The sequence below is a fragment of the Leopardus geoffroyi genome, chromosome B2 (genome assembly GCF_018350155.1).
Source record: "Leopardus geoffroyi isolate Oge1 chromosome B2, O.geoffroyi_Oge1_pat1.0, whole genome shotgun sequence".
Lineage (NCBI taxonomy): Eukaryota > Metazoa > Chordata > Mammalia > Carnivora > Felidae > Leopardus > Leopardus geoffroyi.
Window position 1 is genome coordinate 4,909,308 of NC_059332.1, and position 27,521 is coordinate 4,936,828.

The 27,521-nt window shown below is 48.9% G+C and overlaps 1 protein-coding gene and 1 long non-coding RNA gene across 10 annotated transcripts in view; one reads left to right on the forward strand and one right to left on the reverse strand.

Annotated features, from left to right (window-relative positions):
• RIPOR2 (RHO family interacting cell polarization regulator 2) overlaps positions 1-27,521 on the forward strand; it is a 232,700-nt gene that overhangs the window by 114,680 nt on the left and 90,499 nt on the right. The window contains exon 1 of one of the 9 annotated variants that reach the window (XM_045497211.1): positions 22,100-22,322. The exons of the other annotated variants lie outside the window; for them this stretch is intronic. The gene's annotated coding sequence lies outside the window, so the exon portion shown is untranslated. Of the gene's footprint in view, positions 1-22,099; positions 22,323-27,521 lie in introns of those variants that run through there. 9 annotated transcript variants of the gene reach the window in all.
• Positions 15,103-23,490, reverse strand: LOC123607939. Its single transcript, XR_006716994.1, has 2 exons — positions 22,333-23,490; positions 15,103-15,845 (listed from the first exon to the last, which is right to left on the reverse strand). It is a non-coding gene; the product is annotated as an uncharacterized LOC123607939 (long non-coding RNA).

The window sequence follows — 27,521 nt, forward strand, 5'->3', positions numbered from 1 at the left end:
GCTCATACTCTGTCTGTCTGTCTCTGTCTCTCTCTCTCAAAAAATAAACATAAAAAAAAATTTTAGTGGAGTACAAACCTCACAGCCAGTTACAGGGAAGTGCTTGGAATAGCGCCCACAACATAGTAAGTACTCAGTAAATACTCGTTCCTACTATGTAGTCACAAAAATGGGTTTATAGAGAGGCTACAAGGTGATGTAGAACAGTTTTTGTACATGTTGGGTCAGCCTAAGACTTATGTATAGAACTCAGTTTATACGAAGTAGGGAGAGAGCCCAGATGTCCATCAACTGATGGATGGATAAAGAAGATGTGGTACCCATCTATAGTGGAATACTACTTGGCCACCAAAAAGGATGAAATCCTGCCATTTGCAACAATGTGGGTGGAACTAGAATGTATTATGCTAAGCAAAATACATCAGTCAGAGAAAGACAAATATCATATGATTTCACTCACATGTGGAATTTAAGAAGCAAAACAGATGAACATAGGAAAAGGGAAGGAAAAGTAAGATAAAAACAGGGAGACAAACCATAAGAGACTCTTACATACAGAGAACAAACTGAGGGTTTCTGGTGGGAGGTGGGGGGATGGGCTAGAAGGGTGACGGGCATTGAGGAGGGCACTTGTTGGGATGAGCACTGGGTGCTGTATGGAAGTGATGGCTCACTAAATTCTCCTCCTGAAATCAGTATTACACTACGTGTTAACTAACTTGGATTTAAATTTAAAAAAAGAACTTCAGCCTATAAGCAACTTTTCAGAGGTTATGATATGGTGAAAACACATCAGGCAGGTTGCTAGGAGCTCGCCTGGAGCTCTGCCCCTGCCGTCACAGGCGTGTGGGGTCCTGGACATCATTCCATCTCTTTGACTCTTACCTTTCTTCTAAAACAAGAGGGCCGATGACACATCCTGTAAGATTTCAGTTTTAAAAATTCCAGCATTCTATCGCTCAATCTTCTCTGCACAGCGGCATACATCTACCTAGAAGAATTCATGTTTCCTCTGTTTCACCCAAGCTTTTGGCTCATTTAGCCTGCCTACGAAAGCAGAAAGCTTTCGGTACAATGAGTTTTCTCTAACATAACGGAAGGAAAATGCCCAGGAGCTCGTTACTAAGGCAACCATATTTCCTTGCAATGGACACATGTTTAAAGAACCCTTTCCCCCTAAAGGGACACAAATTTAGAATTTAGGTCCACTTGCTTAAAAGTATATATAAATCCATTTAGATTTATGGACCTGGGCAAAAAAAAAAAAAATGAGTCATGCTCACAATATTTTTTTAACTGCCTTTCTGAAATCCTGTTTGCTTCAGCTATTGTTTTCTGTGGTTAAAGAAGATGTTAAGGTTCACAGAAGTGAGAAGCATTGGTGTATAATTCTGTTCTGTTCTAGGGGAGAGTTGCAAATGGTTAGTGAGAGAGAGAAGCAGTAATCTACCTACCCTTCAGAAACCCCAATATTTCTATATTTACTCCTCCCTCTCTCTCTCGGTCTCTCTCTCTCTCTCTCTCTCTCTCACACACACACACACACACACACACACACACACACACACAATGCCTCAGGTTGGCTTTCCGAATAACCCCAACACCATCCTGCCTTTTAGAAAATGGTTACTACCAGGTAGACTTTGTTCTTTCTTGGGGGGAAATGATTGATTTGATTACCAAGGTATTGAAAAATCAGTCAGTGGAATCAGATGCTCTTTTCCCATCATTATTTCAAACTTATCAAATTAAAGGGCTTTCATCTGTTTTGTCACTGTGCCTTCTTGACAATTAGGCTGGTGTATGTTAGTAGAACCTAGCTGGATGGATAATAATAGTCATGATAACTCTAACAAATATAGTGGTGATAATAGTAATAACAGAAAAAAGAAAAAAGCCTCATGCACAATGGAGGCCCTTGGCCAGCTTTCAGGAACAGAACGGAATTCGCGTGTGGGAGGAAACAGTTCCCCAGGTGGTGGTCAGTGGCTGGTTCAGCAGCCGAAATTATTCCTTGGCCCAAGTTAAAGCTGTAGCTGCCGTTTTCCTCAGAACCACAAGTCACTGCCCTGTTTTCAGCCCTGCTCAATAATCTGCCGTCAAGTGCAATGGTTAGAATAATAACACACCACGGGGTCTCAGTTACGCGTGCAAAATATTTCTCGGGCTCCTTTTTCCCAGGACACTCACATGCCTCATAAGATCTTGCTTCTAGAAAGACCGCAGGGAACGGCAAAGCTTTTGCCAGACCTTCAAATGTTCTTCGGAGCTGGAACAAGGCAGCATAGCATGAGAAAATTTCCCATCCTGGATCACTGTGTCTAAGGGAGCTCTCAACCTTCCCAAGGGAGGGGACCCCTCCCAGGTGCAGATGAGCTGACAGAAGAGAGAGCACTCATTTTTTTAAAATTTCTTCTAGAGAGCATGAGCAGGGGAGGGACAGGGAGGGGCAGAGAGAGAGGAGGACAGAGGATCCGAAGCAGGCTGTGCATGGTCAGCACAGAGCCCGATGCGGGGCTCGAACTCATGAACCCGGAGATCACGACCTGAGCCAAAGTCAGTCACTCGACTGACTGAGTCACCCAGGTGCCCCTAGCTGTCTGTTGCTCTTAAGCAGACCAGCAGATATTTAAGAAGCAATACTACTCACTTTGAACCAAACCTCTCTCATTTCCCCAAGCCAAGTCAATTAGCACATTTTCCCTTTCAAAAGGCATTGCAGCTTAGAGAGAGCAAGAAAACTGCAAAAGATTTATCGAAGAAAAAGAAAACAAGAACTGTGATCAGAGCGGATGCTGACTCTCTGTCTTTACTGCTTACGAAGCCAAGGTAGATACTTTTTAATAGGTCGACAATAACGCAGTCTATTCTAATCTGGCATATCTGGATGTTGTTTACTGAATCACATGTGCCCTTTCTAAGATTAAGAGAAAGAAGAAAGGAAGAAGAGATTCAATTCCCAATACGTACAAAAGCAATAAACCCTAAAAGTTCAGTCTGGTGAAGTCACGCCCTCTGTGGAAAAAGTCTTAAGAGATGGAACGTAAAAATACGAACATAAAGATAGAACGTAAAGATATGCGTCTCAGCCGGGAGGAGGCGGAGCTTTTTGTCTGGTTATGCCACATTTTACGTTGTATAAATATAATTGCTAATCAGCTATGTTGGACCTTCCTCCGAGAGTCCGTACCTGGCGTTCTCACGTGGGATTAGAAAGCGGCCAGGAAGAGGTTGCCCTAGTCTCCAGAGTCGAAAACAGCCGGTCACTCTTGGCTGTCGTGATTTGCCAAGTCGGCTTGGGTCAGGTCCCCCTCCTCAGGGTCCTGGATAAATGCTTCGCTTGGGAAGTCGTTTTTCCTACGTTGTCACCACCGGCTCCAGAGCCGACACAGACCTCCCCGTGGTAACTCATGCCTCTGTGACCTATGTCTTGGATTATTGCAAAACATTCCCTTCCCATAGATGTCTAGGAAGCTTTCTTTGGTGCCAAATGGATGGTGTCATTTCAGGGACAAACGAAAATAGCACCTCGCACGAAAGCTATGCAGGCTGTTTTAACCACAAGTCCACCCGCCCCCCCACCCTTGATTTATGGTCTCGAGTGACCTCAGAGTGACCTATTTAGATCAGGCCAAAGCCAAAGGGGCCCAATGGCACAAATAAAGCATTTTAAATGCTTATCTAATATCTTTATGAGGCAGCCAGCCAAGTCTTTTTAGGAGTGGTATAAGATATGCTCACGTATATCTTTTATAGGACATGAGAGCGAAACGTTATGAGCATACCCGTTGTCCGTGTAGCCAAAAAAAAAAAAAAATGCTTTGAAGCAAAGGAATGTGTAGTGATTATGGCCAAAACAGTGAAATAAATTGGTAGTATTGCCCTCCCTCCTTGATAGAAGTCACTTGACTCACTCAAGTCAACATGTTCACTAGAGATGTGGTTTCTCCAGTTAACTATTCCTCACGTGTTTTATTGTGCTCAGCGAGTGTCCGCTCATTCAACTTCTCATTTATTTTTGGACGGCTACATTTTGCCTATTGATTGTTTGCTAGGCAGCTGTGATGTTGAACAAAGATGTTTATGATTCAGTGGATTTCAGAAGAGGTTTTGCAGAAGGAAGAGGTATTCGCTGAGTCAAATTGCAATGACTATCTCAGCTACCAGGACAGAGAAGAGTTAGAGAGGAAGGGGGAAAAAAAAGATAGTGACCGGTCTCAGCAAGCAAGTAAAATGGAGAAAAGAAAATGAAACCAAACGCGCAGGTGCCGGTGGGATGTTGACCTATTCAGTACGTTCCAGGCTGTACTGGGGGCTGGTTTCTGGGGAGGCTGAAACGTGGGTGTACCTGGCTCAGTGTGAGGGTGATGATTCGACAGCATGTGTCCAACCTGGAGTGAAGGAGGCATCTGATGAGAATCTGAAGTGTTCGATCCTTGTTGGCAGATACACCGGGTTGTTTAAGCTGAAAAAACCCCTTTGTGCTGTGTAGACAGAACATATCTCATCAAGCATCTAGAACTTCCCTTCCAGGAAAAAGAACAATCTACTTGATCAAGTTTAGATATTTTTAAGAGAAAGATTTTGACCCATGCTGGGACAGCAAAGGGCGGGAATAAAGGCCAGTTTTACTATGGAGGGCAAATTAATAACTTCTATCAGTATCTCTCACACGTGGACTTTCCACATCTTACACTTTTTCATGCTTTACCTCGCTGAGCAAACGCTTCAGGCAGAAGACACTTAAAGGTCAGTGATGGATTCAAAGTAAGAATCGCGGGCCTTGAAATATAAAAGTGAGAAAAATGTAAACTTTCGGAGGCATGAGTTGTCTGTTTTCCCAATTGAGGGAGGGGGAAAAAAAAAGAACCCTGTCAACTTTGTAAAGATTTTCAGTAATAGATAACCTAGCAGACAGAGAAGACATCTTGAGGGTGTTTTATCTTCTGCTGTATTAGGAGTTGTAACCCTAGGAAATGAACATTTCTAAATAGAAGAAAGAACAAGATGCTGTCTTCTCGAAAGCGATGAGATTATGGTGCCATCTTCTCATTGCAGTGTTTTCCTTCTTAGTCTTTGTATCATTGGGGTTAAAAGTTTAAATATGTATACTTTACAACTCAAACAGCAACAGGGGAAAAACAGCTGGGCCCTTCTCCCTCTTGACTTCATTCTAAACCATCCATTCAGTATTAAGATGTAATGAGCTAAGAAACAGGAAGAAAGTAACTTGACTTTTAGATCACGGTTTGAGTCAGCTGGCTGAGCAGTTGAATTTAATTTTTTTCTCTATAAATTGGCATTCAGGAAACTCTGAGAAAGAGAAAATATGAAAATATTTTCCGTGGTGGGATTTTTCTTCCTATCTGTAACAGCACAATGAACTGATAGATGGTATTTGAAGAAAAGTGTGTCTGAGAATCAAATATGCAGACGTGATTTGTGGAAGGCACTTTTAACCACTTTCAGATAAATTATATGAGTGAAATATTAGGAAGAATACACCCTTCTTCTTCAGCTTCTGGTGGATATAGTGAGGGGTACCAAGGATGTCTTTGGAGTGGGACATGTTCAGCTCCCTTTTAATCTCCATTGGTATCCCTAAAAACTGAAACTTAAGTTCAAATTCTAAGTCTTAAAAAGCACGATGAAAAATCTTTTTCAGAAAACATGGCTATTTTGAAGGATCTAAACTCCGCGTGTAAAACTGTATGCTTGCCCTGCAAACACCTTCTAGCAGAGGGCCAAACCCCTTTTCTGGCCATATTGCTATCTTAAGTACTTTGCTTAGAATTTGAAGCCACCATTATTTTTAAATCTTTGGTTATTACTATTCAGACTTCAAAACTGAGGGCAGGTAGCATAGTAGAAAGAGCAAAATTTTTGGACTCAAGAGATCTATTTCCATTTACTAGTAGTTTGACTTTAGGAAAGTTACCTAACCATTCGGAAGCTTCATTTACCTTCTTCCACATGGGGATGATGATAATAATGGTGATAAGGATGATGTTGGGGTGATGATGGTGATGGTGATAGTGATGGTCATGGTGATGATGATGGTCATCATGATGGTGATGATGATGGTGGTGGTGATGACCGTGGCAGCCACGGTGGTGGTCTTGGTGATGATGATGATGGTAATGGTCACCTCCAGGGAAAATTGCTGTGAAGTTAAAGGAGATAATGTATGACGTAATGGAAACCATTAAGGGCTTACTATGTAAATGTCAGTTATTATCGAACTGAGGCCCCAGCCTCCCAGGTCTATGCAATTCCCTTCTCCTACTGCCTGTGATCAACAAAGACACAAGTTGATGAGAGCAGAGTTATTTAGACAGTGCATTTCAAATGCTTTCCTGGGAATACAAAGGTGCGTCTGGCTCATGAATTAACAAGCCTGGCTGCTTTCTGATCTCCACTGTGTAACCAAGGCAGAACTCAGAATAACCCCATGATTTGGCACAGAATAAGTATGTGACTTCCTACCCATTTTGTTTATTGTTAGCCAGTCTGGTCTCCCTCTGAAAATTCTTTAAGTATTAAAGAGTAATATACGCTACGGCAGTTTTCTTGTGGAGAGAGTCCCCTTGCCTTGGCCAGGAATTCTGGACATCAGAAATCATGTCTCTACCAGTATTTATAATAATATACAGTCTCTATTTCCCAGATAAATATTTACTTGCCGTAAACATAGCACACTGTCTCCCCCATCTCAGTAATCTTAGAAAGGCTAGGCTCTCTTTATTTGTTAAAACATTTCTAATTTAAGGATAACATCCATTGGAATTTGAATTACATACATGTTACAATATTTCAGGATAGCAATTAAATGAAGCTTCTACAACATCCCTTCTAGTGGCGTTTTGTTTGGTTCTTATTTCCATTGCTTTTTAAAATAGTTTCTTTCTTTCTTTCTTTCTTTTTTTTTTTTTTTTGAGAGAGAGAGAGTGTGTGTGTGTATGTGTGTGTGTGTATACACCCAAGAAGGGGAGGGACAGAGAGAGAGAATCCTAAGCAGGCTCTATGTTGTCAGCACAGAGCCCGATGTGGGGCTCGAAACTACAAAACCAAGAGATCGTGACCCGAGCCGAAACCAAGCGTCAGACACTTAACTGACTGAGCCACCTAGGCGCCCCTAAAATATTTTCAATGATAAAACCTCCTGGAAGAAACTGTGGTGATCTCTTTGTGTATATTTTTTTTTTATAAATATGTGAATGTGCACACACATGCACAGGAGAACAAATGTTAGCTCGGTTGCTCAATAATCATTCTACATGGGTTAGAGAACAATTAATACGATCAACCTGCTGTGAACTCATCAACAAATATTGATTGAGCACCACTCACTGAAAGTTATGACCAGTGCACATAACTGATCCTTGAGGGCAGAAACTGTACCCGCTGTGGCAGGGTAGACTAGTGATGGGTCAACTCAAATCCTCCCCACTCCTGGAGAGACAGATGATGGTGGGTCAAGAGCATCGTCATCTGCATGAGAAAGGAAACACATTCTGTTATTTACAACACAGGCTACAGCAAAGAGGAGAGGACAAAGCCCCCTGCATCTTCCTAACACTCATGATACTTCAGAAAGACAGGTGCTTATGTCTTTACAACCTACTAGGCAACGCTGAGAACCGCACGCAGTGAGTCAGTGGCCCTCCACCCCATCTTGACCTACTCAGAAGTCAAGTCAACCAAACTACAGCCTGCAGGCTACTCCCAGCCCGCTGCCTGTTTCTGCGCACAGCCTCCAAGAAAAGAATGGTTTTTACAGAAGAACATTTGCAATTGAGTTGATGATGGGGAACACTAAACACTGAACTCCAATTAGGTGAAATGTTATCCCAAAGAAGAAGAATTCCATTCTTCTCCTAAGCAGACCAGTATGGCGAAACAAAAAAAAAAGTACTCAATTATTACATTTTAAATTTTGTCGATAAAAATATGTGATAATTTTGTTTTCTCTTATGATGTGGAGGTATCTACATAATTTCCTTGTTTTTACCTCTTGACTCACAAAGCCTAAAATATTTGCTGTATGGCTCTTCATAGAAAAAGCCAATGTTACCAAAATTCCAAATCATGTTGCCTCTTGAGGTCATTGATTTCTTAACTGTGTCTCCCACCAGCTCTTCCCCTTTTCCCATGTTCTGGGAAGGTCTTAGCATTTTTAAACCCCCATTTAAGAGGAGCTCTATTCCCCTTTTATTGCTTTAAATATTCTTTTTAAGAGAATATATGTCAGCATATGACACTGCTCTGTAACACCAACTGGAAGGATGATGAAAAATCTGTGGTCCAAGGCAAAGTCACAGACAGGGTGCCCTGGTTGGGGAGGCCAGAGAAGGCAATACCACTCAAGCAGGAGACACAGTGGGACTAGGGTCATGTTCTCCCAGCCCATTGTTGAATGAGGTGAAAGAAAGTAGCACACAGGGGGTGTCCAGGGTCCTTTCCACTTATTTTTTTTAATGTTTATTTACTTTTGAGAGAGGGACAGAGTGCGAGTAGGGGAGGGGCAGAGAGAGGGAGACACAAAATCTGAAGCAGGCTCTGGGCTCCGAGCCGTCAGCTCAGAGCCCTACACGGGGCTCAAACTCACCAACCGTGAGATCGTGACCTGAGCAAAAGTCAGACGCTTAACGGACTGAGCCACCCAGGCGCCCTGGGTCCGTTCCACCTATATACCTCTGCATCACTTCAAGGGACTTTTCTCCCCATTTGACTCTTTGGGTTCACATGTGTCCAAGGTCTGGAACCCTTGGGAACTCCTGGTAAGGAACGACTGATGTGTAAGCATGACTCCAGTCCTATTCTCAGCTCTTCCCCCCACATCACCCCAAGTCTCCCAGTTCATCATGGGCAGAATCACTCAAAGAAACCACGAGTGGAAATACATTACCTTGGCATGAGAAGATTACATGGGATTAGCAGAGCTTTGATCATTCCAAAACAGTGCTGGCTCTTGTCCACGGCCTTTTGTCTGTAATGCAGACCAGTGTGTGTCCACTTAGGCTGCATGTTAATTGGAGGACAAGGAAGTCTTTTCAAAACGGGCATGAAGGAGTGAGGGAAAAGCATCACCCCACACACTTATGCACATTTAGTGGGACCACTCGGCTCCTGGTTGCTAAGCATGAGAAGCAGCAGGAATATTTAGCTCTACTGGGCAGCGTTGAGTAGTTCTAACTTGCTGGAAGGGAAAATATCTTGTTGTTAAAAGCAGTCAAGGAGCCATTGTCCGCTGTTGGTGAGAATGTAAAATGGTGCAGCCGCTATGGAACACAGTATGGCGGCTCCTCAAAAAATGACAATTATCAGATGATCCAGAAATTCCACTTCTGGGTACACCTCCAAAAGAGTTGAAAAGCAGGGTCGTGAAGAGATATTTGCACACTCAAGTTCATAGCAGCATTATTCACGATAGTCAAAAGGTGCAAGCCACCCAAATGTCCATTGACGGCTGAATGGGCAAACAAAATGTGGTCTATATGCGCTGGAATATTATTCAGTCATAAAAAAAGGAGGAGATTCCGAAATAGGCTGTAACATAGATGACCCTGAGGTCATTAGCTAGGTGAAAGAAGCCAGTTACAAAAATAAAATAACACCCCACCAAATACTGTATGGGTCCACTTATATGATCTAAAATAGTCAAATTTCTAGAAACAGAAAATGCAAGGGTGGTAGCCAAGGGCAGGGAAGGGGGGATCGGGGGTTGTTTAAGGGTAGAGTTTCAGTTTTGCAGGATGAAGAGAGCTCTGGAGAAGGGTGGCAGAAAGCGTGAATGTATTCCATATTACTGAGCTGTACCCTTAATTATGAAGATGGTTAGTCTTCTGTGTATTTTACCACATGTATATATCTCCACATTGTTTTAAAAAAGAGTTAGGAATAGCTACACTAAAACAAACAAACAAGACAGCGAAGTACCAGGTGGTTCCTGAAAGTCTGCAGAACAGTTGCCTTTTCTTGAATCGCATAAATTTAACGTAGGGACGGAAGTTCCATGAGAGACAGAAGTGGTTCCGGGGAGCGGATTCTGACCACGGCTGGGCGTACCTGATACAATTCTCGAAAGACTGTGTTCTTTGAAACAAATGTGTAAGAGTCAGGTATGGGAATTCTTTCAACGTTTATTTTTTTTTTTTTTGCGACAGAGAGAGCGCATGAACGGGGGAGGGGCAGAGAGAGAGGGAGACACAGAATCGGAAACAGGCTCCAGGCTCTGAGCCATCAGCCCAGAGCCTGACGCGGGGCTCGAACTCACGGACCGCGAGATCATGACCTGGCTGAAGTCAGACGCTTAACCGACTGCGCCACCCAGGCGCCCCTGGGAATTCTTTCCACCAATTTCTGCCTGGTTGGGAATCAGTTTTTAGAATCTCTGCGTAAATATATTTTGAGATGCGCACTTCCTGAGGAAGCTCTTGAAAGGAGTCGCAGTCATCAGAAGAGGCAGCCCCCCTCAGGAGGTTATGAGCCATGGAGGCATGTAAGATTTACTTTTTTGGCTGTTTAGAGAAAACGTATTGAATGTCTCCCATGTGCGAGGTTCAGTTCTCGTCGGCTCCCGGGCCAGCAGTGAAATATAACAAAGCCCAGCCCTCATGAAGTTGTATTATAGTGAAAGGCGGCCAGACGCTAGACAAGCAAGTAAAGATAGGATGTGTCAGAGGAGAGAAGCGTTACGAAGAAAAATTGAGTGCCGGCTGAGAAGGATAGAACATGGTGGTCAGGGAGGCCTTTGCTGACAAAGACCCAGAGGCTTCATGAACTGTAGGTCTGTCCCGCACTTCTGGGGCAGAGTGTTCTAGGAGGAGCCGGGGGCGGCGTGGCTGCAGCACAACGTGCACGAGCAGAGAGCCGCGGAAGATGAGATCCAGGGGTGGCCGGTGGGGGGTGGCGGGGGGGGTTCCGGCCCTTGTAAAGTCCTCCAGGCCCTTGTAAGGGTCTGAGGTTTTGCTCTGTGGGGATGGAAGGCTTTAGAGGGTGTTGAGCAAACTGCCATAATCTGATTTGCGTTTCCAAAGGATCATTCTGACTGTTGTCTTGAAAATAAAGGTGGGTGGGGCGCCTGGGTGGCGCAGTCGGTTAGGCGTCCGACTTCAGCCAGGTCACGATCTCACGGTCCGTGAGTTCGAGCCCCGCGTCGGGCTCTGGGCTGATGGCTCAGAGCCTGGAGCCTGTTTCCGATTCTGTGTCTCCCTCTCTCTCTGCCCCTCCCCCGTTCATGCTCTGTCTCTCTCTGTCCCAAAAATAAATAAACGTTGAAAAAAAAAATTAAAAAAAAAAAAAGAAAATAAAGGTGGGGGCTTGGAGGGCAAAGGCAGGGAGGCCACTTGGAAGACTGGAGATATTCCAGAAGAGAGCTGACGGGGCCCTTCCCAGGCCTGATACTAACTAATTCTGGAGGTGAGGGGAGGAGGGGAGTTGCCGAGGACAACTCCAAGGCTTTGGCCCAAGCATCTGGAAGGATCACGGGGCTCTTTACTCAGAGGAGGAAGGCTGCCGGAGGAGGGGGTTTGGAGGTGCGGAAGAGCAGGCCATGGCCGGGGATCGGGAGCCCAGTTCGGGACAGTGACGTTCATGGTATATAGATAGTGGCTGACTTGACAAAGTCCCACTCCAAGGCCCCAGGATAGTGGGCACTCAGGAAACATCTGTGGCACCGTTGACGATAGAGCGGCATATGCATAACTGAAAGTTACTCACAGACACATCTCTAGCTTAAGAGGACCCTATACAGGCTGTTCCATAAAACCAGGAGTTCAAGAACGCAATACGAGGTGTTTACAAACACGAAAGGGAGATTAAAAGGCAGATCAGAGGGGAAGGGATGGGTGATCAGGGCAGACTTCTTGCAGGTGCGTATTTGAAGGCGAGAGCTTGATGCCCTTGCGAAGCTGACAGTCGTGGAGGCGCGTCCAAACATGGCCCCTGACATTGGGTGCTACGCTTACCAAGTGGAACGCTTGCATTTCTCTCCGTCTTGCTCCTAGGCTACACATGCATAGAATCAATACCGGAGGAGACCTGAAGAGATTTCCAGTCTATCTTCCTAATAGAAGGCAGACGAGGGGTCAATCCCACTGCTAAACTCCTCTCTTCTTTCCCTTCCCCAAGGAGATTTATCAGCTTTTCTCAGTTACACATCCATTTCTCAGTCAAGAGCTGGCAACCAGCGCAATCGCTTTTATTTTAAGTCAAATCCCCCAAGCTACATGTTCAACCGCTTCTCTTTGTTCTAATCCTGGGGGGAAATGTTCTTCCTCCTGTAAGATAATCTGTGGTATCCTCAAAAACCATTAAAGGAACGCATCAACACATGAGCAACTCTCCAAACGCTCAAATAGCCGGTCAAATATTTGGACTCCAGCAGGCACTTGAGCTGAATGACACATCTATGCCAACAAGAGGGCAAGTGTATTCTGAGCAGCGAAAAGGCCCAAATGTCTGTGAATTCAGACCTGAAACGCAGGGGCACGCAGCCACAGCTGTTGACCTTGAATTCTCACCCGGGGCTGAGAGGCACTCCTCGGACAGGCCTGTGCACGTACATTCACGCTTCTAAAACCTGCTGCTGGTGCCCAGCGGTTACGTCCTCCTTCTGACTTGGCCACCGTCTTGGGCGCAAAGCACAAACACGAGCACGTGTTCACATTGCTTTTCCCCAAGGAACCCCTTGAGGCTCACGGAGAAAGTGTCAGCGCAGGAAGAGGCTGAACAAAGCCTTCCACCCCCACCCCGCACCCCGGGCACCCCAGCCTGCCTGCAGATAGCTGTTTCAGCCTCTTCGTGCTGCCGCTAATGAACGTCACCAGGATTCGATGAAAGATATGTAATGGCGGGGGGGGGGGGGGGTTGCTTGGAGAAGCCACTTTCTCTGGAGATTTGCTTAAACCTAAGCGCTTGGATTTGCTGCCATCGCCGCGAAATCTTCGCCTCCAGCAGCCTGAGTGTGAATGACCTATTTTGAACGTGGCAGCCAATTACACTTTGGTGGCGTGAATAATTTATTCGGTTCAAGAGCACTGTCAACGGAGGGACATTGCAGCAGCCTTGCTGCCTGGCTAATTATGGAGGGGGACAGCGCTCTGTCCTGGCGTCACAGCCCCCATCCACAGCCGCCGGAGCCGTGGATTGAGTGTGAGCAAAGAAGGGAAGCGAGGACACGGGGCCAGGCTGGGTTCCTGCTGCCAAAGAAGGTTCTATGGGTTGAGCCAGCTGTGCCTGGGGAGTCGGATTTCCACTCTCACCTCTGCAAGATGAAACCGGGTGGGGGGTGGGGGACGATCCTGATTTTGGGTAAAATGTGTGTTGGGGTGGGGGGCGTAGGCTGTGAAACGGTGACGTAGGAAGGACAGAGGCGTGGACCCGGAAGCTAGCAAGGGTGGCGAATGGTTTCCAGGCCTGGAGGAAGGAACACAGGCCTTCCCGCCCGGCAGCTGGGAGCCCACGAGCGGGGTCGAGAGCACCTGCCCGGTCCTCGGGGTTTTCTCCTGCGTCCCCCGCTGTCCCACACGCTGCAGCTCGCTCTGCCAGCGCTCCAGGAGTGGTGACCGCTCGCTTCAGCTCACAGGGACCTGGTTCAGACCAAACTGGACTCCCAATTAATGTCCGTGACGATGGTGAGGCTTTGCAGAGTGTTCGATAACGTGGCTTCCCGGCCTGCCTGCGCTGCCTCCTGAAGTCCCCTCCTGTCTTAACAGTCTCGCTCTTCGAATCAGGGAGGGACTGACGTCTGGGAAGGTGTTTTTCATAACTGGGACAGTAAGAAGGAAAGGGATTGAACGGGGTCTTGTGCAATAGTGGCTCTGGCCTAAAATGGAAAGGGACATGAAAACAACTAAACGAGTGATCTGCAGAAGGAAGAATTTGAGGGGTGCCTGGGTGGGTCGGTTGGTTAAGCGGCTGACTCCTGTTTTGGGCTTAGGTCATCATCTCATGGTTTGTGGGTTCCAGCCCCGTCTCTGTCAATGCAGAGCCTGTTTGGGATTCTCTCTCTCCCTCTCTCTCTGCTCCTCCCCGCTCTCTCTCTCTCTCTCTCTCTCTGCCTCAAAATAAATAATATTTTAAAAAAGAAGAATTTTTAAACATGAATACAAGCAGATTTTACATTTTTTTTCAATCATCAATAGGCAACTATTTAGAATAGGGAAATAAATAAATCACCTTGGAGAACCTTAAGGACAAACCTCTTCTTTTATGGCTCCCCTGCTAATGAGGAAAAGGGGGCAGATTTACTATAAAGTGAGTCCATTTAGAACCCTCAAGAAAGCTCCCATATCAAATGCCTAGCATTGTGTCTACACATATGTGCTGATGGTTTCCAATCACTTCTGCAGCCATTTTTAAATTATTTTATACTTTAACATCTTTGTGCAATAACATTTAGTGAATTAAATGTATACTGTTTACCTTCCGTGTTAAAGTTTTTGTGGCTCTAGGAATTTGCAAAGTTAACATTCTGCCAAAATGTTGGTCAGGGTAGATCAGAGCTTCTCAATATGCGGTCTGAGGACCCCTAATGTTTCCCAACACTCTTTCATAAGCTCCCTAAGGTCCTCCGTAAGTTTTTTTTAAGTAGGCTCCACACCCAACATGGGGCTTGAACTCATGTCCCTGAGAGATCAAGAGTCAGATGCTTTACCTACTGAGCCAGCCAGGCACCACTCTCAATAATTTTGTTAAACGTAAAGGATTTGGCCTAGATTATGTTATGTGCACACACACACACACGTGTGTGTGTGTATGTGTGTGTGTATACATACATATACATATATGTATATATCTCACATATACATACATATTATGTAAAGTATAAAATGACTAGTCTAGATTATGTTATGGTGTAATAGGTCCTGAGACCAAAAAATTGGTAACTGCTGGTCCGAATGGTATTATAACGGGGGCGTCTGGGTGGCTCAGTCAGTTAAGCATCTGACTTTGGCTCCGTTCATGATCTCATGTTCATGGGTTCGAGCCCCACATCCGGCTGTGTGCTGACAGCCTGGAGCCTGCTTCAGTTCTCTGTCTCTCTCTCCACCCCTCCCCCACTCATGCTCTCTGTGTCCCTCTCAAAAATGAAATAAGTATTTTTAAAAAATTTTTAATCCAAATGATATTACAGCAGAGAATTACGTCCCGCTGTAACATAATGTCTGAGCGTCTAATCTCAAATTTCTGGAAAGAAGGGGATGGTTGGCTACATTTAGGGCACATTTTGTTTCTTGCCGGGAAACGTTCTGCTCACTGCCTTCTACCCACATCGCCTTCCAGGTCACCTGGTGTGGCAGCTAGAGGCAGGGGTGGAGGTGGGTGGAGGGTCGCGATCAGATGCCCAAGTGCATCGGCCTGATTTCAGCACCCCTGAGACATTCATTCCTGGGACGCACTCAAACGCTAAGGACGTTGGCCAAACACGTTTCCCATTGTGCAAGCAGATACGTGTGACAATGGTGAGGAAACCACAGCCTGAGACGTCTGCTCCCTTGAGAACCTTATCATCAGTACCAGACACGGGCAAAGGAAAATGGGGTCTTGCTCTCCGCAGTTCAGAAAGCAGTCAGCAGGACCCGGCTGTCATCTGTCGAGCTGAAGCGTGCTTCTGGAGGTATAGTTCTGGCATCAATCGATGCGGGCATATTATGCTCTTTTCCGGGGGAAACGGTGACGAAAGCCAGCAGGGCCCATGCTATGCTGTCATTCCGCGGTCGGTGTTTACTGACTGTCCTCTACACCCGTTAATACAAAGCTGCCACTACTGAAAGCAGCACTAAGCATGGTTCCCGACATCAAGGGACATAGGCACTAATGAGGAGAAGCGGACCAAAGATCTGTAACGGAGAGAAATTATGTGACTGGGTCTGTGCTCACGGGCCACCGTACTTCCAGGAGAATGCAGGGACAGCATGGCGGGCCAGGGAAGGCTCCATGAAGGAGGCGGTGTGTGAACGGAGCTTCATAGGGGAGGCAGGATTTCTAGAGACAAACATCAAAGGTCAGAGAAAAAGCGATGGGTGGTTCTCAGCAGAGAATTTCCAGGCAGTGGGAAATTCGAGCAGAAACTGTGGCAGCAGAAAATGTCAAATGTCAGAGCCGAAAGGACACTTGGCAGACCCTTCATTCGACAGGTGAGGACACTGAGATTTCAAAGGTCAAGATCTGCCCTGAGCTTTCTATTGGCAGAACCAAAATAGAACCTAAGTGTCACCAAGTCCGAGACTCTCTACAGGGCTGTTCCTTGGACACAGAGCATAGCTGGAAGAGCCAAACTCAGGGCTAGCAGTGCCCTAAGGGTGGTGGGGTGTATTGAAGAAGCTTCTAGAACCACACTATAGTGCCAAGTGCACCGGGCACCTGCTTGGGTCTTATCCAGAACAGTGCCTTCTGAGACAACGGCACCAGAGTTGTCCGTGCGCCTATTAAAATGACTAAATTGGAGGGGCTCCTGGGTGGTTCAGTCGGTTAAATATCTGACTTTGGCTCAGGTCATGCATGATCTCACGGCTCATGAGTTTGAGCCCCACAGAGCTTAGAGCCTGCTTCAAATTCTGTCTCTCTCTCTCTCTCTCTCTCTCTCTCTCTCTGCCCCTCCCCCGTGCCTGCTCTTTCTCTCAGTCTCTCAAAAATAAATAAACGTTAAAAAAAATTTTTTTTAATGACTAAATTGGAACGGGAGAGAGGGTAACTCGAAAATCTGCACTTTAAACTCCTCCCCACAGTGCTTCTCATGCACTTCCTAAGTTAGCAAATGAAAAACAAAAAGGAATACAGAAAGATTGATCAGAGCAGCAAATGAAGAATTCAGCAGATGTGAGCAAGGCAGGGGGTAAGAGAGTTACAGTATAAGGAAGGGGTTCAAGAATCTTAGGGCTGGCAGCCTTCCAAGCCGTGATCTGGCCATGCACTTGGGTGGTCGGATGCCTATGGAGGAAGGTCAGAAGAGTAGAGAAGGAATTCCAAAATCAGGATGTTAGATCTGCTGTCCACATGGATACTAAGCACCACAGTTATGAAGAGAGTTTAGATCTCACGTGTATCTGGCTACCCCCTGGACCAAGAGGAGAAGACAGAATGCACTAGCATCATGGGCAGAAGGAATATAGAGGAGTGTAAATGGAGAGGGGTCACTAGATGTCACGGAATCTCCGACACCCTCCATCAGTGTCGCTTCGTGGCCCCAGCGGGTCTCCGGGCGTGCTCCGAGTTCTGTATTAAATATCTGAATCGTTAAGTCCGGAAAATAAGTGGGTTGCCTTTTAGATGCTCCTCTGCTTTCCCTAAGGAACTGTGTGTTTATGAGGATGGACTGATGGCAGAAAGAACCCCCAGGCTGGCTGGGCCAATGCCGTGCCCCAACCCAAACCTGGCTTGAACCAATGCCCATGAGGGAAAAGCGGGATAAAATTCAGTGATTGAAAGAGACCCCTGTCAGTACTGCTGAAGTTCAAACGCCCTGTTTTATGGAACCAGAAATAATCGCTGTTCCCATAGCATCCGTACTCCTTCCTCTCTCATAACACCCACCCCAGTTATTTACAGTGTCCTCATGCCCCGCTCCACGAGATGGGTTACCTTCGTGTCCCCCTCCGTGTCTCCTGCCCTTAGTTGAAACAACAGCTCTCTCTGGTACCTTGGGGTGTTTTCAGTTAGGACTGACATCAGTGGAGGGGAGGGGGGTGTCTGTGTCAAACTCTTTCTCCCCTAGGAGAACCGTGTCTCTCCACTGGCAGGAAAGAGTGATGTAAAGTCCCACAACTAGCAGAGTTTTCTCTAATATCCCCACCCCAGTGCCGGACCAGCTCTGGGAGTCGCTGTGTCCCTGGACGAACTTACAAGGACTCAACCAAGGAGTCTCCGAATGCTTGCATCAGTGACGTCTTGAGATAGAAGCATCCTGGTTAGGCTATCATAGGGATCCCAGGAAGAAGGAGGTGGTGTTCTAACAGAGAGAGTGGGGAGACAGGGGAATAACCACCCAGGAATGAACCCTGGAGTGACCACAGCAGGGGCAGTGATTGGAGAGGGAGTGTGAAGGTGCCTGGACTACGCACCGGGAGACCTTGGTCCTGGTGCGGACTCGATCTGGTTATGTGCCCTTGGGCTCTGGGATTCGCACTAGACACTCCACTAAGGATTGTGTCCTGCTTGTGTAGACCTGTGCTGCCCAGTCCCTCCGTGCCTCTCCCAGTCCCCTGGCCTCTAGCTCTGAATGTGCCCAGCCCTGCCCCCACCCGCACACCCAAGCCCCAGCAACATACCCAAGCCCAAAGGGGGAAACCGGGGTGGGGAGTAGAATGTCCTAGAGCACACAGAGCGCCAAATGTGTATCACCTCTGACTGTGAGTAACAACCCCACCTTTGTGACTGCCACCATGTTACTTTCTCAACCTGTCAGAGCATCAGTGTTCTTATCTTTCAAATGGGGACAGTAATAGAAAAAGGGATTGTTGTCGGCTCAAGTGAGACAATGCCGATCCTTCTTTTCATCCTCCGCCCGCTTCCCCCCACCCCCATAAAATTTGTATGACGTCTACAACCGCCCCGTGCCTCATCAGGAAGGCAGGGAGCTGGGAAGGGGGTGTCGCGGACTGGACATTTGTGTTCCCCCAGGTTCCCATGTTGAAGCCCTCGCTCCCAGTCTGGCTGTATTTGGAGTAAGGAAGTAGTTGAAGGGAAATAAGGTCGTGAGGGTGGAGCCCGATGCACGAGGACGAGTGTCCTCGTGCGAGAGACACCAGACAAGTCACTGCTGTCTCTGCACACGCACTGAGGAAAGACGGTGTGCGGACGGAGGGAGAAGATGGCCTTTGGCAAGCGGGGAAGGGAGTCCTCCCCAGAAACCACATCAGCCAGAACCTTGATCTTGGACTTCCAGCCCCCAGCGCTGTGGGGAAATAAATGTCTGTCCTTCAAGCCCCCCGGTCCGTGGGATTTTGTTACGGCAGCAGGAGCGGACGAGTATGGGGGGGAGATGAGAAGTCTACCACCCCCAAGGGTGGATATTCGCCCCCCCCCCAGCGCATAGCCCTATCAGCACCGAGGCTAACGTGCAATAGCTCCTTACCCCTTTCTCCCCAAATTCCTACTGCACCTCTGTGCTCCTCCCCAGGTGTTCTTGTCCAGAGTGAGGTAAATGCAGAAATGTCTGGAAGCATCAGACTCTACGCAAATAGCTACGACCCAAGGTACAAGGGGCACTGCATGTCCGGGGATGCTAAGATCTAAGATGTTGTGACAGTTCTGTGGTGAGGACAGCAGGAAAGGGGGACAAGGGACCCGGGAAAAGCAGAAACAGACTGGACTGTTTAAACTGGATCTTGATGAGTTTCCCATATGGGGACAGGGGCAAAGATTACAAAGATGGATAGAGGCTGCCGGGGAGGGCGGGGTTCACAAGGGAAATAGAAGGACCCATCAAGAAGAAGGAGTGGTCCAGAATGGGAGGAAGGTACCGAGCTCTTGCCCTGTGCTGGGGATACGGCACCTAAGACAGAAATGCTCTCCGTCCATATGATCTCACGGGCTGGGGAAAGAGAGACAAGAAACGAGCAAAAAGGCAAATCAGACCATCACAATTTATAATTAGTGCTAAAAAAAAAAAGAGGATTTTGAAAAAGAATAAATAGAGGGAAGGATATACTTAGAGACGTGGGCAGGCAAGGAAAACCTCTCCGAGCAGTGGCTCCGGCTTGTTTACTGAGCTGAAAGAAAGCCCTTGTGGCTGGAGCTTAGTAAGGGGGGGGGGGGACCCCAGGCTGCAAGGACTTGGGAGCATTTGTATGCAGTTGGGATTTACCCTACGAAATGGGGAATACAGGGTTTTAAGCAGGAGAGTGACCACAACATATTCATATTTTAATAGACTGCTCTTTCTGTGTTGGTCACCTGCTGCCGTATAACAAATTGTCACAAACATCGCTGTTTAAAACACCACCTTGGACAAGTCACATTAACGCTCTTGAATCTTGGTTTTCCCATCCATGAAGTGAGAGTAATAATGCCTACTGCAGAATTATAGTCAGGAATAAATGATACTGTGAAGGACCCATTCCGAAGCCAAGGATAGAAGAAGCCTGTCAATGAACTGGAGTGTTCAGCATAGCAAGGACTGGCTCAAGTCAACCAACTTCACGAGGGACTTTCCTATTGACCAGAATACCAATATTGAGGGGCGCCCGGGGGGCTCAGCCAGATAAGTATCCGACTTTGGGTTTCAGCTCAGGTGGAGATCTAACGGTTCGTGAGTTCAAGCCCTGTGTTGGGCTCTGTGCTGACAGCATACAACCTCCTTGGGATTCTCTCTCCTTCTCTCTGTGCCCTGCCCTAGCTCTCTTTCTCTGAAGATAAATAAATAAACTTAAAAAAAAAAAAGGGGGGGGGCGCCTGAGTGGCTCAGTCAGTTGAGTGTCTGACTTCAGCTCAGGTCATGATCTCACGGTTTGTGAGTTCGAGCCCCGCATCGGGCTCTGTGCTGACAGCTCGGAGCCCGGAGCCTGCTTCAGATTCCGTGTCTCCCTCTGTCTGCCCCTCCCCTGCTCGCGCTCTGTCTCTCTCATTGTCTCAAAATTAAATAAACATTTTTTAAAAAGATTTTTAATAAAAAATTTAAAAAGAAAAGAATACCACTATTGAAAACATACAAAGACTAGCTGGCCACGCAGACTGGAACGTTCCTGTCATGTGGTGTACACGTTTTCTCCTCTGAAGGAGCGCCCACGTGGGAAGACTGAGTGCTGTCAGAAACTATTTTGTTAAGTCAAAAGAAGGGCAAAGAGAGGTGGTGTCTTGAAAAACCAAAGGCTCAGACGTCAAGGCACTCGCTGCCCTTCCCGGTCTAGAGCAGAGACACGGTGACCAGTGCTTGCCCTTGGGTGGCCTTTCTAGGCATCCAGCACCCTCGGCTTCTATTGTATCCTTCGGTGGGTTGTGATTAGCTGATCAGGCTGTGTTTTTGGCTGTTCCTATTCCGGGCCTGGGAATATGCAGTCTCCTTACCACAACTGGATATAGGTGTTCTGGTGTTGACACAGTCTTCTGGAATGTTCCCTTTTGCTCATTGTCTAAGCTCATGGATTCCTTTTTTTTTTTTTTTTTTTTTTTTTTAATTTTTTAATGTTTATTTGTTTTTGAGAGACAGACTCAGCAAGAACATGCAGGGGGAGAGAGAGAGACACACAGAATCCGAAGCAGGCTCCAGGCTCTGAGCGGTCAGCCCAGAGCCCCAGGCGGGGCTCGAACCCACAGACCCAGAGATCATGACCTGAGCCGAAGTGGGAAGCTTAACCAACTGAGCCACCCAGGCGCCACAAAGCTCATCCATTCTTACTAGCTCCCTCGCAAAGTCACCGAATCCCAAGCTGGGGCTGGCGGTGCTGTTCTATTTCACGTATCCTAAAGCCACAGTTTGTACAGGACGGTGGCTTTACGGATGAGGAAACTGAAGCACAGCAGACGTTCCCTGTTTAAGCAGGTGGCAGAGACCTCATCTCTGGGGCCTTAGCGACTCCCAGTCTCCTAGAGTTCCCACTCCAAAATGGGAATGTGTTTCCCAAAGGTCAAATCCAGCAAAACAAAATAAAAACCGTTTCTCCCCACCATTACAGGATCTGTCTACCCAAACAAGCCTAGGGCAGTGCCCACCCAAGGCCGACCTCCCCTGGGGGGCTTTCCAACACAACTCTTACCTTGAGCAACCAACTTCACCCCACCCCCACCCCAACCACACACACGCACACAAACACACACACACACACACACACCGCCGCTGCCGCCCCCCTCCCCCCGCGCGTTTTCCAGGCACAGCCTCTCTCCCAAATCCCCAAAGGTGAGCTGGAGGGGTCTTCGCTCGCCTCGGCCTCCCCTGCCCTCTCGCCCCCGTGCACTCTGCAGCCGGCTGGCTCCCCCGCGCGCCCGCCGTCCATCGGCTGCAGGCGGGTAGCAAAGCGCAGCCTGGCGGAGCCGGCCCGAGCGACTGTCGAGCAGCTGTCTCCCCCGGCCCCCTCCCCGCTCCGCCGACGCCGCCGGGCCCGCGGCCGCGCCTCCCCTGCGCCGGCTCCCCGCCCCCCCCCCTCCCCTCCGCCCGCGCGCTCGGCTCCGCCAGCGTCGCGCACCCCTCGCCGCAGCTGCCGGGAGCGGACGCGGGAGGGCGGCTGGGGTCTGCGCGCACGGTCCCCGCTGCTCCCCGCGGCCCTTTGTCCCCGCACCCCCGCGGGGCGAGCGCGGCTCGGGGCGTCGCGTTGGCCGGAGGCTCTTACACACGCCCGAGAGCCCCGGGTCCCCCGGTCATGACAAGGAGCCTCCGTCTTTAGGTATGTGCACCTCTCGCGGGTTCTTTCCGGCTGCTGGGTCTGCCTGCAGCCCGGCTGAGGTCCGTGCGCCCGGGAGGGTCCGCGCGTCGGCTGCCCGCAGGGGAGGGGCGCGAAGTTGCCGAGCGAACAGGGGCACACGCACCCCTGCAGGCGGAGCCGAGGGGCGCCCGGGGGGAGCGGAGGACTGGCCGCGGGGACGGTGAGGAGCCCGCGGCAGTGCCCCGGGGCCCGGGGCGTTCCTGGAGCGGGGTGGAGTGGGGGCGGGGGGGGGGCGCACGGCCGGACGAGCGGGGGCCGGGGGAGAGGCTCCCGGGGGTGCGGGCGCGGACGCCCTCGGGCTGGTCCCGCGGCCCGCTGTCACCCAGCGACTTCCGGCGCTCTGAGTCCCGCTCGGGGCTGGGATCTCGGTGTCCAGCGTCTGAACTTGTCCCGAGGCTGCCGGGGTTGAGCCCGGCTATGACCCAGCCTCCTCCCCGCGTGTCTGAAATCCCTTTGCCCGGGTGGGGAGGGCGCGGGCGGGCGAGGTGACAAACGGGAGAAGAGGCGAGCGCGGCGGCCGACCTGTGTCTGCAAAGATGGGGGGAAGGGCGATGCACCTGAGGACCGGGAGCGCCCTGCAAGTTCCCGTGGCCCGGGAGGGGTCAGGAGAAGAGCGAGTGCAACTCTGTTACCGGCGACACTGTAGCCTCCTGTCCCCTCCCCAGGGGGGTAGGGAGCAGAGAGAGAAGAGCTCACGTGTAAGGGAGCGGGCGCTGCCTGAAATTGCGCAGGCGGAAGCCACCCAGATGTTACGGTGCCAGAAGCGCGCGATGCGAGTCCCCAGTGCGAAGGGGCAGCTCCCCGGGGGGCGGAGAGCAGGTGGAAAACCCAGAGAGCCCGGCGATGGAGGCGGGGGGAGGGTCTCAGAGAAGGCATTGGCGGCCTCGAAGGTTCTCGTCCCAGAGGTACCCACGTGTTGCTCGAGTGACCGAGCGGAAACGTCGAAGCTTTTGATTGGGGGCGGGGGACCGTCAGGACAGTGTGAGAAATCACGTCGGGCTGCCTTTCCTCCTGCCGCCACCTCTTACACGCTCAGATCCGTGTCCTTGGTTGAAGTTCTAGGACTGCGACTGACCCTTGCCCCCGTTCCCAAAGACACTGCACTTGGCCCTCTCTGCGGGGCTGGGGCCGGGCTTCTTGTGCCAGCATTTGCCCCTGTGTTACCTGATTGACACACGGTCGTTTCTCCCTTTTTGTTTTCTGTCAGGTTTCTCTGGCTCTGAGAATGTTCCTCCTCTCCTTTCCACCCCCACCCCAGTATTGGCTTATCTGCCTGCTTCCTCTTGCTCCTCTAGTCTTGTTGGACCAGACTCTTGAGCTCCCCGGCTACCAACCACCGGCTTCCCCCATTGTTTCCATCTATCTGTTGTAGCGGCTGTCACAAGCAGGTGGCGTCACTGTGAACTCTAAGAACCAGCATGGCCAGGCTATTCTCCAGTGGTTACTTAGGAAGCAGCCAGTAACCATTCCCCTTCTGTAGGAGCAAATTGCAGGGGTGGGTCCAGCCAGGGTAACAGCAGCTAGGGAAAAGGGCCTCCCCCCTCTTCACCACCACCTCCCAGCCCAGCCCTCAGGGTCAAGCCTCCGGTGCCTGGCCTGCCCTTCACTTCAGATCCTGCCAAGCTAGGGCTCTTCCCCCAGAAGGTGAAACACGTGTCTGTCCGAACATCTGAAAACCTGAACGTTGGAGAATGTGTTTAGTAAACACAAGCTGTGTATGTGGCTTTTCCAAAAAGACCCCCAATCAGTATTGCTTCTGTCTCTGACACTCCAACATGACATTTTGCTCTGAGTATTTTACCGTTAGGATAAACATAAAGAAATACTAAGCTCGGGCAGGGAAAAACCGAAAGCATGCACTGAGGACTCACATGGCACTCTGAGTACCCAGACACAGATTCCAGAAATGGCTCTCCTTCCTTTTGTGGACTGCGAAGTAAAATTATTTCCAGCAGAAAAGGGACCTATCCCCTTTCACAAGTGACCTAGAGAAGCCAAGGGGGCCCGGAGGGAGCTATTTATTTATATCTATACATGGGGGTAGCTAAGCTCACATAAAAATCCCACTCTTTAGCATTGAAGTCCGTTGGCTTGGGGTCCCACCCGTGACTGCCGGTGTCTTGCCCTGAATCTGAGGTCACTAAGTGGAAACATCCCTACCATGGCAAAACCCCTGCCCAGCTGTGATACCAACCACTCGCCGACTTCCAAATGTCCCCAAGTCACCTCTGTTATATTTTGGTTTAATTCACGGATTATTGGCTCATCCCTCAGTGTCAAGAGACTAGAACACAGACAAAGGCAGTTCTGCACAGTGAGCGGAACAGCCCGCACGATTTATAGTAAGTGGTTGCAGGAAGCAAACAATGGTCCCTTGGGCCGAAGGGTTTGCAAACCAGTGTTGTCTTTTACTGTTCACTGCATTCAGCGGGTTGGAGGGGGGGGCGCGGGGGGAATAAAAAAGCTGTTTTGTTTTCATTCTGGAAAGAAGTAAGAAGTCTAAAACCAGTTTCTTTTCTTGGGAGGAAGCGGTGTAGAAGTGAAAGTCCGTGTGATTTAACACGATGGGTGCTCCCTGGGGCAACAGATTTGACTTTCCATTTGAGCTTCCTCTGCACTGGTGGCCTGTGCAGGGCCTCGTGCTTCTGAACAGCTTCTTTACCAAGGTTATTTTCATCTGCCAAGCCCAACTCCAGGAGCTGGAGGAGATGGACAGCTTGTGTTTGTGGCCATTCAACCAGAAAAGAATACCAGCTGAAAACAGACAATGCAACAAGGGAATCGGGGGTGGGGGTGGGGAGAGGAGGTACGTACGGAGAGACCAGCCACACATAATTGGCTCCCCAAAGGCAAATCTGGATGCAGAATGGTGTCATAAAGCAGTTGTCACGTAAACACCCCACAGTGTGATCATTGGAAAGATCTGTTCAGAAAGGAAAACGATGGTGTGCCTTTCCCTGTCCCCTGGAGGGAACCCGCCTCTGGCTTTTCATTTCTCCCCACTTGTGAAATCATATCCTTATCGTTTCTTGAGACAGCTTTCTCCCCCTGAAAATGAAAACCTCCCCATTGTGTACACGGAAGCCTTCGAGTTCCCCACTAAGCGGAATCACTCGACACGTTTATCTTCGGTGAATTCATATGGAAACACCCGCACGCCCGCTTCCCTCTCTGGATCTCCTCTCCGAGGCCACCGGTTCCTCTCTGGGTTAATGGCGTGAATGGCCAGGAGTTGTTATTGTGGCTGTTTTCTTTGGTCACAGTACACTCATCACTTCCGTTGGAAATGTTCCCTAAAAATCATAGATGTTTTCCTCAGAGTTTCGCAGGCTCTCTAGAAAAGATCATTTGACGCATGGCCCGACGCTGGGTTGCCCTCCCTCATTGGAAACGCTGGACACCATCAGGAAAAGAAGCCACGGCAATTTATTTTATTGCGCATTGTTTATGTGACACTGAATATTTTCACATGTTCGTTACACTAATCAAAAAGGAAATTAGCTTTTTTTTTAACAGTGAGAGCAGATGAGGGGCAACGTGTCTGTGTTGTGTTCCGCGAGATCAAAACACGCTCTCTGCTAGAGCAAGGAGGGGGGAGTCTTAGACAAAGGAATATTTTTCACACTGTTCAGCATTCTAAAATATAATAGAGTGATTAACAGTCATGTTCATTTCCTGAGTGGATTTGAAGTCCAAGTCCGCAGTGTTACGTCGTAATGTAGGGGAGTGCTAAATTTTTTTAGATTTAAGCACCTGTTTACTGAGCAACTGTTCTGGGCTCTGGCCGAAGCTAGAGTTTGCATTCAGTATAAAAGTGTAAGATATTGATTGTAGGTGGGTTCCAGGGGGTGCACAGTCTGGAAGAGAAGTAGGAAGAACCCAGTCGTGTTGAGCAGTGTGCCGTCCACACGTCTTGGTTTGCCCTGTTCGCATCTTGTGACGCAGCAGCATAATTATTCATAGCGCCCTCTTTCGCTCAGAAGTGTTCCAGTTTGGACAATAAGTTACACGGTCATCCTAGAAATAAGGGCTATGAGGTCAGGGGAGGAGAAGAAGGCTGTGATGGGAGCAGCCGGGGGAGATTTCGTTCCCGAGCCTGGTGTAGGCATACAGACAAATGGGATGGAAAAGGAAAGACTGTGAGCTCCCTGAGGACCCAGAGGCTCTGTTTCCCTTGTTCCTGTGCCCTCGGGGCTTTGCATGCGCCGGGAGCCAATGGCAGGCATCAAATACTAAGCAACTGCCCGTGACCCAGATTGAAGATCCACACTGAAGGTAGTAAGAAAGCTCGGGACGGTGCGGAGGCATGCCTGGCAGAGAAGGTCAGATGGGAATAATTATGAAACAGGGCTATTAATAAGGCCGAGAAATGCTGAAACAAAGCCGGCGCTGAGCATTCCAAAAAGCAGCCTGCGCGCAGAAAGCCAGTGTGGTGTCACTCCTTCTCGTTTCTGTCGTTTCTCTTTTGAATTGAATGCCGTTGGCCTTCACCTCTAGCCTGGAGGTGATCTCTTCCTTCTCAAGCAAATTGTCCAGGAAGGAACTGAAGGAACAATGACCCCATTCTCCTCGAGCTTCTTTCCTTCTGTCCTTGTCCTCTAGGAGTTTCGGAAGGGAGGCAAGGGCAGGAGCCTGCTGCGGGGTGGGGAGGGCACCTTATAAACACAACAACAGCACAGACGAACACCAGGGGCACATGCTTTTTCCCTTCTCCGAACTGGAGGGATGAATTCAAAGTGACAGTTTCGTGGAGCTAGTGCAACTCCTAAGAGGTTATTCCCAGTGGAGCTTGTGAGTTCCCCACTTTTTGCTACATACGAAGGCCTGGAGTGACGTGGCCTTGGCCTTAACTGCGCCGGTTACCTTCTGATTAACGTGACACACAGTAGGTGCCCTGCTGTATGCGGAGGTTCAAGGTTAACTCCTGTACACGAAGGCTCCAGGCCAACTGCCAGCTGCTAGCCCTTGAGCAGCAATGCCTTATCTTTAGTTTAGAAGGTTCCTGGTAGCATTTGAAGCCACTTTGGGATGATTCCTACCTTCCCAAGTGCTAAGCCGATTTCGTATTGTCTTGGTGATGCTTCATCCTCAGAAATAAGCAGAGCTCAGAAAAGAGAGAGGGCGACGCACACAAGGTTCTAGCACTGAGACCACGCGTCT